Raw genomic sequence first — 17,510 nt, forward strand, 5'->3', positions numbered from 1 at the left:
ATTATTCGTATGATTTTTTTTTAAATGAGTGTATTTGTAAATTAAAGAATTATACCTTTCCAAGCCTTCTTAAGAATTTCCTAACTAGATATTAAAACCATCTTAATTAGGATATAATTGGTCACAAAATGAAATCCTCATTTTTCTTTCTGCTGGAAGAATGGTACTTATCTTTACTTAGAATTGGATGAAATTGGAGTCTTGACCAAAAATATTAAGAACTGAGTGCACATAGAATCTGAATAAGCATGAGAGTAGAGTGGAGTATGGAATTAGAATCACTTTGGTCGGCCTCTTATGAAAAGATATGAACTACTTATTAATACTCAAAAGAAGGCACAGTTAGAGTGTTAATGAAGACACGAATTTGTAACATATATCTTAAATATATATTATACGTTGTTGACCTATTATTGTCTTAAGATTCAACAAAAAGTATTCTTGAATTCCTTTTCTTAGAGAGAAAGAAAAAAGAAAAGAAAAGAAAACCCTCATCATGCTGGTATATGCATCACTACAAGTTGTAAAATATCTAGTTTATGGGTTGATATACTCAATTAGGGCAATTCTCCATGAATTATACTCCTGTTTTAATTGGGTTCTTTAATTACGTTACATGTGCTTACTTTAATCATTGAGTGATGTTATTCTCACCCCAATATCTTATCTTCCCACCCACCTTTTAATGAATTTTTAAATTACAAAATGACTGATAAGGACATTGATTATCTTGTTTTGCTTAATTTAAAATTAAAAAAAAATTGGGCGTGGGAGATGATTTGTCCACCTTAAACCCTAACTCACATTTTCATTTCCTTTCATTCAAAGAAAGTAAAAAAATATCAATGGACTTAGAAGATGACTTTTTCATTGAAGAGGTAGAAGATGATGCTTCTACGGAAGAGGTAAAAAATTATGTTTCCATTGAAAAGGTAGAAGAATAATTTGTGTGTGGGTCATTTGAATTTGTCGAACGTATTTTTGAATTTGTCGTTGTTGAATTCTTTTGAATTTGGATACCTCTGATGTTTTCATTTGAATTTGCAGACCTTAGTGGTTTTCATTTACATATTATTTGTTTATATTTTTTAAGAGACAATTTTATAATTTCATATGTATGTATATATTAAAGGTTATTTTGAGAATAATAGTGGGTGGGGAAATGACATTTTAATTTTTTAACCTTTTAAGATGAGTGGGATTATAACGTGGGTGGGAAAATAAGACAATGGGGGTGAGTCTAGTAGCTCTCTAATCATTTTGTCACACTTCTATTTGTTTGACACATAACAAAAATCATAAATTTAAAAAAAAAAATTGATGACCAAAATGGAACATAAGTACACATTCGGAAAGTAGCAATGTTGTAGTAAATTTTAATACGCGAGGGCTCCTCATCATCTCCAAAGTAAAGATTTTTAACCCCTTCGGCGACCCACCTGTTCCTGCTCGAAGGGGGCACCTTGAAAGTTCTAGATTTCCCCTTCAATTCCTAAATTTCATCAAATTATGCAATTTTTCAATCGAGTAATGAAAAACTATTAAAGTCATGAATAAAGAATGAACAATGCATACACAAGAATAAACTAGCTGTGTGAGTACCAAAATGTGTTGTGGCCCGCGACGCTCCCAAGGGACTTTGGCAGCGCAAAGATAGGCGGCATGGCCATTTTATTGCAAGTGAAAATTATATGACCATTTCACCCAAAAAAAATTATATGACCATTGGTACTATCATAGCAATTCTTGCTGCCACCTCCGTTGTGTCCAATATTTCACAGTATGATTATTGATGGTCCTAAATCGCGCAACTATTGTTTGCTTGAAGATCAAAGAATCCCAGTCGCTGATTCTCGAAAAAACACAAGCAAGTTGAAGGCCTCCATGCATGATCACTCCTATTACTACCACCCCTCTTGCAATCATCTATAAATACTTTATTCAGCACATAAGAACAAATTAATAATGTGAAGCATTTCCATTCGTGGGTTAAGTCAATTGATCAAGGCATTGACCCGCGTCATCCTCATTGAGCCCAACTTCGAATCCCTCTTCCCCATAAATCAAAGCATTTTAGAATATTTTTGTGAAAGAAACAAAAGCTGGAACTCATTTTCAAGTGAAAAGCACATTGCATATGATCAACCAAAGAAAAACTATTCAATCACGCCGCCAATAGGATCAAATAAATTTCGATTTAAGTCTGGAAGCGAATCGATTTCCATGATTGAATGTGCTTCAATGTGGCCCCAATTTTCGGCGTCGCAGTTTCCAATGCAACAATTCAAAATAAAATTACAATCCATGAGAATTTCTAATATATTATCTTGGTGGAGGACTCTAGTGTATAACTGTAGAAGTATTTGAACTTATTTGTTTAGATTTAAATTCTTTAGTTTAGGTTTTATATTGTTGTTTTTAGAGTGTTTAAACTTGAATTATAATATATTTTGCACCAAAAATTACATTTTGTGGAACGGAAAGACGAGTGTGGTGTATGGCAAGGAAAAAAAAATACAAATAACAAAACAAAAAAGGAAATTAAAAAAAAAAATCGAGATGGAGGGGATCAGTAGCGTAGATTTTCATGCTTGTAGCCCAGGTTTTAATCTAAGGCCCAAATTGGTACTTCTGACCCAAACAAAATCAATTTTCCTGCTCCTTTGCTTCATCTGCTTCAAGCTTTGGCTATGGCTTCTCTCTTCATCTGCTACTTTGCTTCATCTGCTTCAAGCTTCAGCTAATTTAGACACGTTACAAGACGGTGAGCAAGGTCATGCAATTGCGGTGATATGTGGACTAGAACTGACAACGAATTTCCGGAGTCCTCTTATGGATTTTTATTCCACGGTTGGTTTGATTGAGGATGCTGAATCGGTTTTTAATATGATGCTTCAGAAAGATGTGGTCACATGGAATTTGCTCATATCTGGGTATGTGCAAAATGGGGAGGTCGACAAAGCACTGAATGCGTGCCGTCTAATGCGACCCAAAAACTTGAAGTTTGACTCTGCGACTCTTGCAACCTTAATGTCTGCTTTTCCAGAAACGTGTGCAGTTTGCAATTGGGTAAGGAGGGACATTGCTATTGTATAAGTGTTGAGAATGAATCTCACATTAATGGGATGAGAGACCTTGAATGAGCTTATAAAAGGTTAGGGTTACGCCTCATATTACCAATTGGTTTTATGGTACAATCTCAACTTTTTTCATGGTATTAAAGTAGGTTGTCCCACGGATGAAGCTAAACAGTCACACATGTTCCACGTCATCCTGTTGTGTTGTTCATATGTTAGGCTTAAAATTCACCACACGTGAGGGGGCGTGTTGAGAATGAGTCACAAATTGATGGGAGGAAGGACCTTACATGAGCTTATAAGAGGTTTGATTACTCATCACATAGCCAATTAGTTTTATAGGAGAACCTCAACTTTCTTCATGATATCAGAGCAAATTGTCCAACCTGTGAAGCCAAACAGCCACATGTGCTCCACGACTTATAAGAGGTTGGGCTACTCCCATATTACCAATTGATTTTATTGTGAAACCTCAAATTTCTTCATAAGTAGCATCGTAGTTATGTATGCCGAGAAAATCGGTTGTGCAAGACGAGTTTTCAACACTTTGATAACAAGAGATCTTATTCTGTGGAACACGATGCTGCCTACTTTGGCAGAATTGGGTCACAGCGGTGAGGCCTTAAATTTGTTCCATCAGATTAGATAGAAAGTGTGCCGCCAATGTGATGTCATGGAACTCTCTAATTTTAGGGTTTCTGAATAATGGCCAGGTCAATGAGACTAAAGATATGTTTTAGCAAATGCAGTCTCTTGGAGTCCAACCTAAACTTGTCACTTGGACTACCCTGATCTCGGGTCTGGCTAGGAGTGGTTTTGGCTATGAAAGCGATTCTGAAATTCCAGCAGATGCAAGAATCTGGAGTTCAACCGAACGTTGTGAGCATCATTGGTGCACTCTTAGCTTGCATAAACATGGCATCATTACAGAATGGAAGTCTTACATGGATATTTGATACGGCACTCCCCCTACTTGCCAATTCCAATCACAACCTCTTTAGTAGATATGTATGCTAAATATGGTAATATAGATCAAGCGAAGAGGGTGTTCGATATGAATCCAGACAAGGAGTTACCTATCTACTCTACAATGCAATGATTTCTGGTTGTGCATTATACGATCAAGCTGTGGAAGCTCTTGCACTATATCAGCGCATAAAGGAGGAAGATTTGAAACGCGACAACCTTTACCAATGTGTTATTACGTAGCCATGCCATGATGGCGAGTGAAGGGCTGGAGCTTTTCGTTGATATCGTATCCAATCACAATATAAATCCCAGTATTGGCTGTATGGTTAGTCTTCTTTCACGGTGTGGAGATCTGGATGAAGCTTTTAGGCTCATTGGGACGATGCCTTACAATCCCGATGCACAGATACTGGGATCACGACATTCTGCTTGTAGAGAACACAATAAGATCGAACTCTCGAGGAATACTTATCCAATCAAATACTAAAATTACAACCAGACAATGCTTGTAACTACGTAGCAACGTCGAATACATATGCAGCTGCTGGAAGATGGGATGAGGTGCAAAAGGTGAGGCAGTTGATGAAAGAAGGGGGCTTGCAAAAAGTTTCGGGATTCAGCTGGATTCAAATCGGAGAACAATTTAACGTGTTTGTTGCTGGTGACAAATCACACCCTGAAACCGAAAAAATATAAACGACATTGGCATTGTTGCGAATGGAAACGTCTTTTAGCTGATGTTTTCCTTAAATCATACTCATTCGGCATTAATATTGCTGCTTTCCCTGGGTGGGTGGGATCTGTATATACTTACCGAACATAAAATTGTTGTTCAGAAGCATTGCATGCTCTGACTTGCAGAATGTAATACTGTCATTTTCTCGCTTATAAATCCTTAACATTTCATATAGATTGCGAATCTAACATCTAATTTACTCTCCAAAGTCAACTCTATACACTATTTCCTTATGAAAAATTACCAATCTACCCTTCAATGTGTACAACATGCAAGTAATATAACTTAAATTGATAGAAATTGTATAGTAGATTCGAATCTAAAATTAAGGATGTACTTGGCAGATTTTTATAATTCAATGACTGATTTTCTGAAAAAAAATAGTTTAAGAACCTAATTTTCATTCATGTGATAGTTCAGGGACTAAATTAATAGTTCACTCTATATATATAATTTTTTTTCTCGTTTTGCATGCGTGTAAATTGAACTTGACACTTCCTCCAACCATCCATGTGCCGATAGACCATCTAATCATCATATTTATTGATTATCTCTTTCAAAAGGGAGTTTGACGGTAGACCACCAACAAGTCTTTTTATTTATTTGTTTATTTATTTATTTTTATTTTTTTGGAGCAAAGGAACATACATTACCAACAACAAACAGTACAAACACAACACAGAAGCCCAAAATTTACAACACAGAGGCCTAGGAACGAAAAACACAAACAACCAACAGAGGCCTAGCCTAGAGTTGAGCCCAAAACAAAGAACACACAAAAACAACCAGAGTTGCTGCAACCTTCGCCAAAACCACCGCTGCAACCCCCAAAATAGCAGCCATGCATGTCGATCCAATCAAATTCAATGCCCAAACAAAGCCACGCCTCACAAACATCAGCAGCCAATTCCAAGCTTCACGGCCAGCACAACTACAAACCCCAGAGAACCTGCAGCCAAGTGAAAGAAGCTCATGGCAGTCCACGAGCAACACTACCAACAAGGGCAGACAGCAAAGAGAAGGTGGGGGTGCAAGGAACACCTAACCCAGTGCTAGCACCAAATCAAAGCACACCAACTTGAAACACACCAACAAATCGCGGTAAAGGGTGACGGAAGTTGGGAAATTGGATGAAAATGGATGAGAGACAGCAAAGGGGAGAGAATATGGCAAATCCGCCAAAAAACCCAAGGAAGAAAACAACGGATAGAAGAGGAGAAAGAGAGGGAGAAAGAAACAAAAGAAAACCCACCGATCCCAGCCGAAGCTAAGATCAGCGGCACAGGAAATGGACTCGATCAGGAACCACTCACACAGATCAGTGAGATTAACCCGCACACAGAGGGAAGGTCTCTCACATAGAGATAAAGGGTTCTAACTTCTATCTTATCCCCATTTATTTATTTATTTTTATTTGGCACTGTGAGCTCTACCAAAAACTGATCAAATGCTTGAATTGTTTAAGCAATAAGACCCGCAAGTCAATAAAAATGTGATGAGTTGGGTGTGATGCAGATTGTGTGATATCTAGTAGGAACCTTTCGATACTTGCTTTTTACGTAACTATTCTCAAATAATGGAGCCGAAAATACAACTGAAGAGCAAAGCAAGAATTGAGCAGTTGATTAATTTCCTTTTCGCGGGTTTGACTGACCTCTCTAAAACTCGATGAATGTGGAAAAACATGTGGAATAAATGGGTAGATGTTATGCTTCTTTTCAAACAGATAAAACGCGTTTCACTAATCATTCCGTCAAGTGCGTGAAGATGAGCAAATACACATAGCCCAAGGATCAAGTGATTAAGCGCATTCAACACTACATCTAAGCTTAGGCATTTGAATTTCCTTTTCCAAGCATAATTTCTGTTTTAGGGGGAAAACATGTGCTTTCTCTCAGTCACCACTCACTAGCACCTTGTTTCACGTGGGAACATGGGTAAGATGTCATGCTATCGTTTCAATCAGATCAAAGTTGTTTCACTATTTACTTCATCAAGTACATTAACAAGATCAATGACGTATAATTGAAATGATTAAGAATATTTTTTGTTGCGTTTGAGCTCCTGTATTTGATTTTCCGCTCCCCAAATTTTCCTCAATCTAAATTGCTATTCAATTTGGTTGGTGGAGTTGGATATGACTTGACACAACTTCTAATAAATTGAAGATTTTTGTTTCTTGCTAGATGACCTAAACATGCATATCATTCATAATTCATCAATCTGATGTTGTAGGTAGACAAAAATAGGTACACTTGATGTTACATTCAACTGTTAAGATGATTATGCATTTGAATTTCGTCGTTTACAGCCCAAATTTAAATTCGTACAAGTTACAACAGTACCTTCAAAATAAAACTTTGAAGGCAAGAAACTGTAGGTATATATATGATGTTGTAAGTAGGCAATGGTCAATCAGAAATTGCCATCCCACTTATCTTCTATATTTAATTGCTACATTCCCTTTGCTTGAGGAGCAAACATATGTAAACACAATTGGTTTTCTTTTATGTTTACTCTCTAATAAAGTATCGATTACATATGAGAGTTAAGTTAGTTGATAAATGCGGTGTGTTGGTCATTGGCATCTAAATTCGGATCTCTCTTCTCATATATAATTTAGAATATAATAATGTATTGTCAAAGATATGGTAAATGCAGTTTATCGTCTTTGCATTCAAATTTGAATTCCATGCCGAATAATTTAGCCATATCACCTAACAAAAATAAAGTACCAATCACATGCACACTCGCTTGCAGGTAGCTTTCTGGACCCACCAAAACCTTAAAATGGAAATAATTACTGAAGTTAAATGCCATCTGTGGAGCCAAAAATAATCACAAGGCGACACGTGAATTCTTGGGTAAAAGAGGACAAAAATACCCTTGAGGCATACTGGGATTCCTACGCGCGAGCAACAGACAATCATCCCTAAACCAAGTCAAAAGTGCCCAAAGGAAGGTAACAAATTCATAGTTATCTCATCCATCCACATTTTTGGTAGTTACTTCATAACCTACCAATTTTTCCACATAAATTGAGATAATTAACAAATTAATGGGATTATTACCTAATAAACTCATTAATTTGTCAATTAAATTAGCAATTAAACCAAAAACCAACCCTAATGGCCGGTTATCCTCCTCCATAAAGGGGGCCGGCCATTTCCTTTATTTTTTCCACCTTTTCCTTACTCCTTTTTTCCCTTTTTAAGCCAATTATTTAATTATTCATTATAACATTTTCATAACCACAAAAAACATTCCCCTTTGGTTTAATCAGTCAAATAAATGGGCTAATTAAACCAAATTCAAGCCAAAAACCCTAGCTATGGCCGGCCACCTTTGATCCCTATAAACGGGATCCCATTCTCACCAGAAAAGCCAATTCCAACACTTTGGCAAAAATCCCAAAATTCTCTAAACACTCTTTCTCTCTAAATTCTAACTTTGGCATCGGAGGTTCTTCGGCCAAAGCCCCCCCCCCCCATTCATCGTGGGCGCGTGAGGCTCTTGGCCTTAACCTAAGGTGTTAATTGTTTTGTAGGTGCAAAATTGTCCAAGATCAAGGAGGAAGAAATTTGCATCCACAAATTGGTGCTTTCATTGAGAGTTGAAATCCATACTCGTAGAAGACTCTCGCACAAAAAGGTTTTTTCTTTATTTTCTAGTCCATTTGAATATTTTTCATACGTTCTTATTATTAGAATTTTTTACTTGCAAAGGTTCTTTGATAAAACGTATAAGCAAAATATAATGGCTAGAAATTTAGAAAATTCTACAAGTGAAAATTCTAATGTTCAAGAAATGGGATTGCGGAGATCCATGAGGCTAAATGCGACAATAAGTGGAGCAGCACCACCACCATGAGTTTCCACCATGGGAACAACCACGGTGGCTACCTCGGTAGCCACCCGTGGCGAGGTCCATGGTGCCTTCACCACGGCTCGAGCTGTGCCATCCAAGGCTCACGGCACCAAGGCCACGACCCAAGTCGTGCCATCCAAGTTTGCACGGGCCCGGGCTCAAGCCTTGCATTCGTTTGCATCACATACTAAGCAGCCTGCTTCCGCCAAGCAACCTGCTCCCGCCAAGCAACCTGCTTTCGCGGCCTAGCCTGCTCCGGCCAAGCAGCCTGCTCCCGTGGTCCAGCCTGCTCCTGCCAAACAGCCTGCTCTCGTGACCCAGCCTGCTCCCGACGAGCAGCCCACTCCCGTGACCCAACCTACTCCTGCCAAGCAGCCTGCTCTCGTGACCCAGTCTGCTCCCGATGAGCAACCCACTCCCGTGGCCCAGCCTGCTCCTGCCAAGCAGCCTACTCTCGTGACCCAGCCTGCTCCCGACGAGCAGCCCACTCCCGTGGTCCAGCCTGTTTCCGTCGAGCAGCCCACTCCCGTGGCCCAACCTGCTTCCATCGAGCAGCCTACTCCCGTGGCCCAACCTGCTCCTGCCAAGCAGCCTGCTCTCGTGACCCAGCCTGCTCCCGACGAGCAGCCCACTCCCGTGGCCCAGCTAGCTCCAGTCGAGCAGCCCACTCTCACGGCCCAGCCAGCTCCAGTCGAGCAGCCCACTCTCACGGCCCAGCCTGCTCTCGTGGTTTTCCAAGCAGCCCAAGTCGGCCCAAGACTATCTCAACCATCCAGACCTACCATCGAGCCGAGGGCATTCTCACCATATTTTTTCGTGAATTTGACATTTCCCAACTCAAATCTCGCGCTCGGAGTCTACCACCCTACCACTGCCCAAGGAGGCGCATTCCTTCCAAGCTCTTCCAATCCAAATGGCGAACAACACTTGTCTCGACAAGTCATAGAGTTGACGAGCGCCCTTGTACAACAGACAACCTTGGTGAATCAACTTTTGCAACGCATTGGGATCCAACGTGCCCCAGACGAGGTATCCCAAAGTAGGATAAGGGCAGACATACCTTTCCAGCAGCGTCTCGGCAAGCAGCCACTCGACTAGCCACGAGCCGAACGTTTGGGCAGTGTACATTCCCGTCTTAGCGCGCGGAGGAGCATGCACTCTCGACTAGGCCCACGGATGAGCATACAATCACGGTTGGGGTTATACTTCGATAGTCAACATGAACAACCTTCCGGGCAAAGTGTCCATTCACGGCTAAGCCCACAAAGAGCATCCTTCACTTCACATCAGAGTAGGCAGCACGACGGACGGAGAGAAGCAGTCACTCAATCCCGCTCAAGTTCAACCAGCAGCCTGTAAAGAACTCGCTCGCCTGCTAGGAACGCACCACATGCACTGCATCCGCGACATAGACGAGCCAAACACATGGAAGAGCAACCTAGACCAGCAAGTCATGGCTGGGGGCAGTCGAGAGCTCCGCTACCCCAACAAAGGCAAATTCAAGAAGAAGTAGAGAGACTATTGACCAAGCGATTGCATGATTTCCAACGCAACGAGGTCACCGACGAGGCACTACGACGGAACATGACCAACATAAGCAGGTCACCCTTCACGGACGAGATCGAGCAGGCAGAGCCTCCACGTGAGTTCAGCATGCCACATTTCACATCTTTCAAAGGGGATGAAGACCCAGAGAGACACTTAAAGTGCTACCGAACCGCAATGATCCTTTATTGAAACAACGATGATCTCATGTGCAAGATATTCGCCATCACTCTACAAGGCGAAGCGCAAGATTGGTTCTACACCCTGCCGCCACAATCCATCAGGAATTTTTACGAACTTTCTTTGGTTTTCACCAAAGAATATTCATCTTATCGCTCGATCAAAAAGAAGTCTAACCATTTGTTCTACCATCATGCGAGAAGAGATGGGGGCCCGACTACCTGTATTCTACAGTTACCTGTATTATACAGTTCAAAAGCTCTCCTCGATGCTATTAAAAATTCAAAGGCTAACTTTGGCGATAGTTGTTGCAACCCGGAAGCATAAGTTTTACTTTCAAACGCATGCAGTCATCCTCATGACGTACTATTCTGCCCAATCCAGACGTGCGATGATAAAGGCGTAGACCCTGGCGGATGTAAAGTTTTCTGACGAACGCAACACTGGAAGGACACATTCGGAAGCAAGTTTTGTCCTCGTCACCCTAAAAGATTCTACATAGGAGCAGCATGTACCAGAAGTTGAGTACCACTTCTTGCTGTGCACCACACGGCCCTAACCGACCCTTACTCAATGATTCAATTCTAGAGTGGCCCAATACTGGCAGTTGAGCATCTCTTGCTGCGTATGACATGGCCCCATCTCCACAGCTCCCTACTGCGCATTCACACCGAGCCTAGGTGACGCAACAGAGTGGCTCAACGATGCCTTAGAAGTAGCCGAGCACACTCTAGCTACGCCTACTCCACCCGATGGAGATTTCTGGCATTTGCATGTCGACGGCACAGAAAAACCTCTATCACTGCCTGCAGAGAAGATTCCAAAAAGATGAATATCATCTGGGAAAGTCTGTACAAGAACAGCAGAGAATGCGGCAAGAGTAATTACACCCTCGCCACCATGAAACGGTAAAAAGATCAAAAAGCAGTGGATGGCCTACAATATGAAGAAGTACCATGTGTGACCTCCAGCTATATCAAAGCCCAAAGACTCAAGCAGCTCGACGGGCACTACCTCACCAACCGAGGATTATCCAGTTGTTATGCAGTTATTACCTTACATCTAAGTTCTCGTTCGTTTAACTCATTTTTCAATGAGGAATTTAGAAGTAATCACGACTTGGCTTGGCTGCATGCTTACAACAACTGATCACTCCTACACTTCAAAAGAAGATCGCGCCCTTCTTAGGGACTTATCGCAGGAATTGCACCCCCCAAGGGACCAACCATGCTCTCCAGTGCGAGAGGATAAACTAATTGCTCTCTAACACGAGAGGGTAAACCAATTCTCCGACACCCACATGGGTCAGCTTTCCAAGAACGGGAGGATAAACTCTACACTCCGAATATCCAGACGTGGATGAGCCGGGCTGCCCTAGTATAACTAGATGCACGATGGCTTGCGCTGGGATTCCTAGAAGTAGTCGCAATGGTCTTTTTCAAGGCTTAGCTAACTGAAGGATTTTGGGTCTCTTAGCCTAATCCGTGGGGAACCGGGCCCTAGAGACGGAGAGGGCAGTACATTCGATGGACGGCTGCCCTGGAATCCTAAAGCTGCTACCGAGTGCACTAAGGTAGCCTACGAATTCCGGAAGACTGCCTACGGCTTGCCCTTCGAGCAGTAAAGCCGCACTAGACTTATACAACCGCATATTCTTGTGAAAGGTTAAACAAGCTAGCACGCATATACGAAGTTTTATCCACTGCCGACATGCTACGTAGTCGATAAGCTTCGCCTCTGCCAAGCGCGGAACAACCTACACCAAGTCCTAAAGTGTTGTGATACTTGCTACGCAACCTACGGAATTAGAGAAAGTCAAGGTTAACAGCCTAGTGGTTACGCGGACTTGTCTGCTTCTATAAGTAAGGCATTCGGCTGCCAACCCAATGGCTAACAACTTTGCAAAGTTCTACACCAACACCTACGGCTGCATAGGCTACGCGAGCTTGTCTGCTTATAAAAAAGTAGCATGCTTGCCACTGGTCTATCAAGTCTAAAGGTTAGGGCATGAACAAAAGAAGCAAAAATGAAGAAAAGCTAAGGAAAACATGTTTATAAACAACTAGCAAAGGCCGAAGGAGTTCAAGCAAAACAAGAGCTACAAGGATAAACAAAGAAAATCTTAAAGGCTACCTAGATGACTACACTTTAGCAGCCTGGACATCCCACGACTATTCGGTCGCCACACCTTCAGCAGCCATGAAGCTCTTAGCAGCGGCATCACCCCGACTGCTCCAGCCTGAGCACCAACTTCTCCAACTACTTCACCAATACCAACATGGACGCGCTGCAGCTCATCCACTTCTTTCTCCAAACTTTCGTTGATATTCAGTACACCTTGAAGTTCAAACACTTGGGGTTCAAGCCTATCGACGATTCTCTTGAAGTGGATCACTTGATTATAAGCAGCAATAAACTTTTCATCCTTTGCATAAGCAGCAAAAGAAGTATTTGGTTTTTTTTTTCTTTCTCAGCCGGCATCTCTTGAGCAGGCAAGGAAGATCCCTTTTTCCATCTTCACTTGCAGCAGGATCCACAACGGTGATTGGACGAGCCAATGCATCCGCCTTGATCCTATTCACCTCTTATTTTGGGAGCAGCCCACGTTTATCCTAACGAAGAGAGTGAAAGTAGCCAACGCCATTCGTGGTACCCAGCAGGGGAGTTCAACCCAACATTCTAGCAGCCTATGAGACCCACAATCTCCTCATTTCTCTCAATCGCCAGCTTGGTCCGAGTCGGGTTCAAGAGCCCAAAGGACATGAGCCATGCGGCTCGCCTAGTACTGCGCCCCAACGCCACAATCCGTGACCCCAGCCGCACAAGTTGCCCTTGGCTCAAGCCAAGCCAAGCTGCCCAAGCAGTGGTCCCTGCCACAACATCTCCTCGGCCCATGCCGAGCCAACTCCTGGCCCCTGCCAGCCGACGTGCCGCACCACCCCGACGGCTGCCCTGCGATAGCACTATCCAAGAAGAAGGCAAGAAAAATTAATTTTTTCTTACATCGGTGCAGCACGAAGAAGACGAAGAAATCAACGAAAGACGGTCCTTTGCACGGGCAAGATGTAGAAGATTGCTAGAAGAGGAGGAACAAATATCCTCTAACTTTCTCTCTCTTGTTGGGTAGAATAAATCGCTCTCCAAAGTTGATTTAATAACCCACCTAAGGTGGACTTAAATAGGCTTCGAGAGAAATTTATTTCCCTTTCTTAGAATGATCTAATTTCCTATTAAAGAGAAAATCAACATCAAAATAGGAAGCAGTTTTAAGTTTCCTAAAGCAAGAAGATCTCTACATCTGCTGCCCTTTCTTGCGAGCAGCCCAACAGGTGTGGGGGCATTTGTGGAGCCAAAAATAATCACAAGGCGACATGTGGATTCTTGGGTAAAAGAGGACAAAAATACCCTTGAGGCATACTGGGATTCCTACGCGCGAGCAACATCCAATCATCCCTAAACCAAGTCAAAAGTGCCCAAAGGAAGGTAACAAATTCATAGTTATCTCATCCATCCACATTTTAGGTAGTTACTTCATAACCTACCAATTTTTCCACATAAATTGAGATAATTAACAAATTAATGGGATTATTACCTAATAAACTCATTAATTTGTCAATTAAATTAGCAATTAAACCAAAAAACCAACCCTAATGGCCGGTTATCCTCCTCCATAAAGGGGGCCGGCCATTTCCTTAATTTTTTCCACCTTTTCCTTACTCCTTTTTTCCCTTTTTAAGCCAATTATTTAATTATTCATTATAACATTTTCATAACCACAAAAAACATTCCCCTTTGGTTTAATTAGTCAAATAAATGGGCTAATTAAACCAAATTCAAGCCAAAAACCCTAGCTATGGCCGGCCACCTTTGATCCCTATAAATGGGATCCCATTCTCACCAAAAAAAGCCAATTCCAACACTTTGGCAAAAATCCCAAAATTCTCTAAACACTCTTTCTCTCTAAATTCTAACTTTGGCATCGGAGGTTCTTCGGCCAAAGCCCCCCCCCATGGGCTCTTAGCCTTAACCTAAAGTGTTAATTGTTTTGTAGGTGCAAAATTGTCCAAGATCAAGGAGGAAGAAATTTGCATCCACACCAACTGGTGAGTTTTAGTTCGGTAAACTGTCCAGTCCAACAAAATTATGGTTTCTTTAAATATGGACTTTATGTAAATAGGTTAACCATGTATTACTTGCAATGTACCTCGAATACAGTGTTTGAAGGTGTATAAATGAATTACTCGTTAATGAAGCTTATCCATCTTTTTAATATCGTCAAATGAAAAATCATTTTCCGACCATCAATATACCTCGAATATAGTGAACTATCCATTTGTATGTCACGTCATATACTCACGTGTCTGTCGAATGTTATAGCAAATACTCGAGAACCCCATTTTGACGAGATGGATACTTGTATGCATGCAAGATATTTTCAAAGTGTTGAGATGAACGAGAATCCAAGGAAAACGAAGCAAGAGTTGGGTCATATCTTGCTAGACAATTGGTAGTTGGTACACTACCTCACTGCAACCTTCACAATTAATTGGAATTAAGCAAAGTACTAAGAAAGGAGTCATGTCTTAAACCATCTTATTTAACTTTATCCACAATAACACAAGCATATAATAATTAAAGGTGGTAAGTCAATGTCATGTCCCAGAAGGAACTCCAAAAACATTAGCACAGATGGTCCACATTTATATTATGCATTAATGCATGTGATTATCAAGTTAATTATCACTTAGATGACTTAATCTTCTGATTAGTTAGTTACATTAACCTCTAGCAGACAAAAATAGAAGGAAAAAAGTCAAATTTTTGTGCGACCACAAGCTACTAGCGTCCAACTTTCGGTGCATCAAAACCATGAAAATGTGGCTTTTTGGAAGAAGGCACTTGCGTCGGTTTCTCAAGACCATGCTAGACCTAGATTTTATACAAGGTTTTGGAGGCAGTTTTCTCACGGTTAAGTTAGGTAATTGTATTTAGCGGGTATATTTTTGTTCAACTCCTTCAAGTAATATGATGCTCACCATATTAGTTATTATTGTTAGGTAAGTTTAAATTTCGAGATTGATAGACACAAATATCAAAATTTAAACTTATTAATTGATAATAAGTAGGGTGATTAGGGACAAAGTTAGAAATTCCTTTTAGTGAGAGCAACCCAAAAACAATACTACCAAACTTATTATGGTATGGCTTATAACCAAAATGATGATGCGAATGATTTCATAGTATATGATATACCACAATTTTAAAGTTACAAAAGTTTTAGTGTAGTAGTGGAAAAGTGTCTAAGTAGAAGAGAAATAATACATGAGAGGCAGGAGGACAACTTTCTCTCTCTATTTCATAATCTTCTTCTTCTTCTTCTTCATCTTTACAATATAAATATATTCTGTAAATAATATAACTGCAACTTATGATCGAAATTACTTGAATGGGAGCAATTGTCCTCAGTGAGCCTTCATTGGCTCTACCCATAAGAGTGATGAGCATTACTATCATGTGAGAATTGAGAGAGAAAAAACACCCATATTTAGTTCTCAAAAGTTGAGCAATTAGCAATTTAGCATCCTATTTTATTTGACAAAAGAAGATTAGGAGTTAAGGAATCTTTAAAATAATATATCAATGGATGCATTATGAATGAGTTTAGTAGTACAATCTCTTAAGGACACAAATGATGTGATTAAATCAAAGTCGTGGACGATTTAGTGTTCAAATATTAAGGAAACTTGGACTATCGAGCCTTATCAATTTAAGTCATGGCGTGTTGACAAGATCAAACACGTTTATTCACATGACAAAATAGTATTTATTCACCAAATATATTTAAATTTGAAGAACTTCCGGTCATGTATTATTGATTCATGCCCTTGAGTACGAATATGATGTCTCGCAAAGATAAATTACATAAGTATTATCGTTATTTTTCATTTTTTATATTGAATGATCAATACAACATACTGACGAAAGTTGGAAGTTGGAAATTCCATTAATTCGAAATAATTTTCCAATGAATGCAATGGTCTGAAAAAAATTTAATGTTCTTTTCTTTTTTAACAAACAATATTATATATGTTAAGGGGTTGTGAGAGTGGGCTAATCCTCATAATGAACTAGAAATAATGGGGTTCAATTTCGCCTTTGACGATAATTAAATTAAAAATCTCTTACTTATAAGTGAAGAGGAATACCATTAATTTTTTTTCGTTTTATGTCTTGAAACATAGATATTACAGTAGCGAGTAGGCGAGTGCTGAACACAAGGGGCGAGTGAAGCAGAATGCTTGTGGCTTCTAAGAGATTTTTAAGAGTGACATGAACACAAGTGGTACACCACGTGTAACTATATAAATGGTGGGATATGTGTGTTAAAAAATTAATAACTTAAAAAATAAAATTTATCACCACTTATATAAAAACACGCGGCGTACTACCTATATTTCGCTATTAATGAAAATTTTCTTTATCTGTAGGAAGATGTAAAAAGACGAAAATTAAAGAAAAAAGTTGGGTCCCCGTGTCCCTGGAATGGACGAATGAAAATTGACCCATGAGAGAGGTGGGGCCTCTCATGCGAATCAACGGCTGAGATTTTCCCTATAGGTCAAAACTCGCTCTTTTCTGCTCCTCAGATACTCAGACAATAAAAAGAAGGAAAATGAGAAAGCCGTCCAGGCTGTTCCCCACCCCACCATATCCCTTCACCGGACCCAAAGAACCAAAGATAAAGGGACAAATGCTTCGTCACGTGGACAGTGATCCCCCACATACCAACCCAAGTACATCCTACGCCGCTGATCGCGCACTTGACGGGGCTGATTTTCAATCATTGAGCTCCTTCATTAATTACTACTTGGTACACCCTAGTTGGGAACGGAAGTAATCACAGGATGTTATTGTGATAATATTTTTAGTTATTTGGTACACATTTTATATAGGATTTAACTTGAATTCAGCAGTGACTGCTGCTTACACCCAATTATGGCCAGACACGTATCCAAGTTTTGATTAAAAAATTCAAAACTTGAACAGTGTCCAGCAGGGATTGGGTGTAAGCGGCAGCTGTTGCTGAATTTGTAGCAACCAAGTCCAGTTCTTTTATATATGCTAGGATGTAACTG

At 40.4% G+C, this 17,510-nt stretch overlaps 1 pseudogene; it reads left to right on the forward strand.

Annotated features, from left to right (window-relative positions):
• Window positions 1-2,555: 2,555 nt before the first annotated feature.
• Window positions 2,556-4,784, forward strand: LOC126602696 (pentatricopeptide repeat-containing protein At5g55740, chloroplastic-like; annotated as a pseudogene).
• Window positions 4,785-17,510: the final 12,726 nt, after the last annotated feature.

Source organism: Malus sylvestris, chromosome 15, assembly GCF_916048215.2.
Source record: "Malus sylvestris chromosome 15, drMalSylv7.2, whole genome shotgun sequence".
In the NCBI taxonomy this organism is placed as follows: Eukaryota; Viridiplantae; Streptophyta; class Magnoliopsida; order Rosales; family Rosaceae; genus Malus; species Malus sylvestris.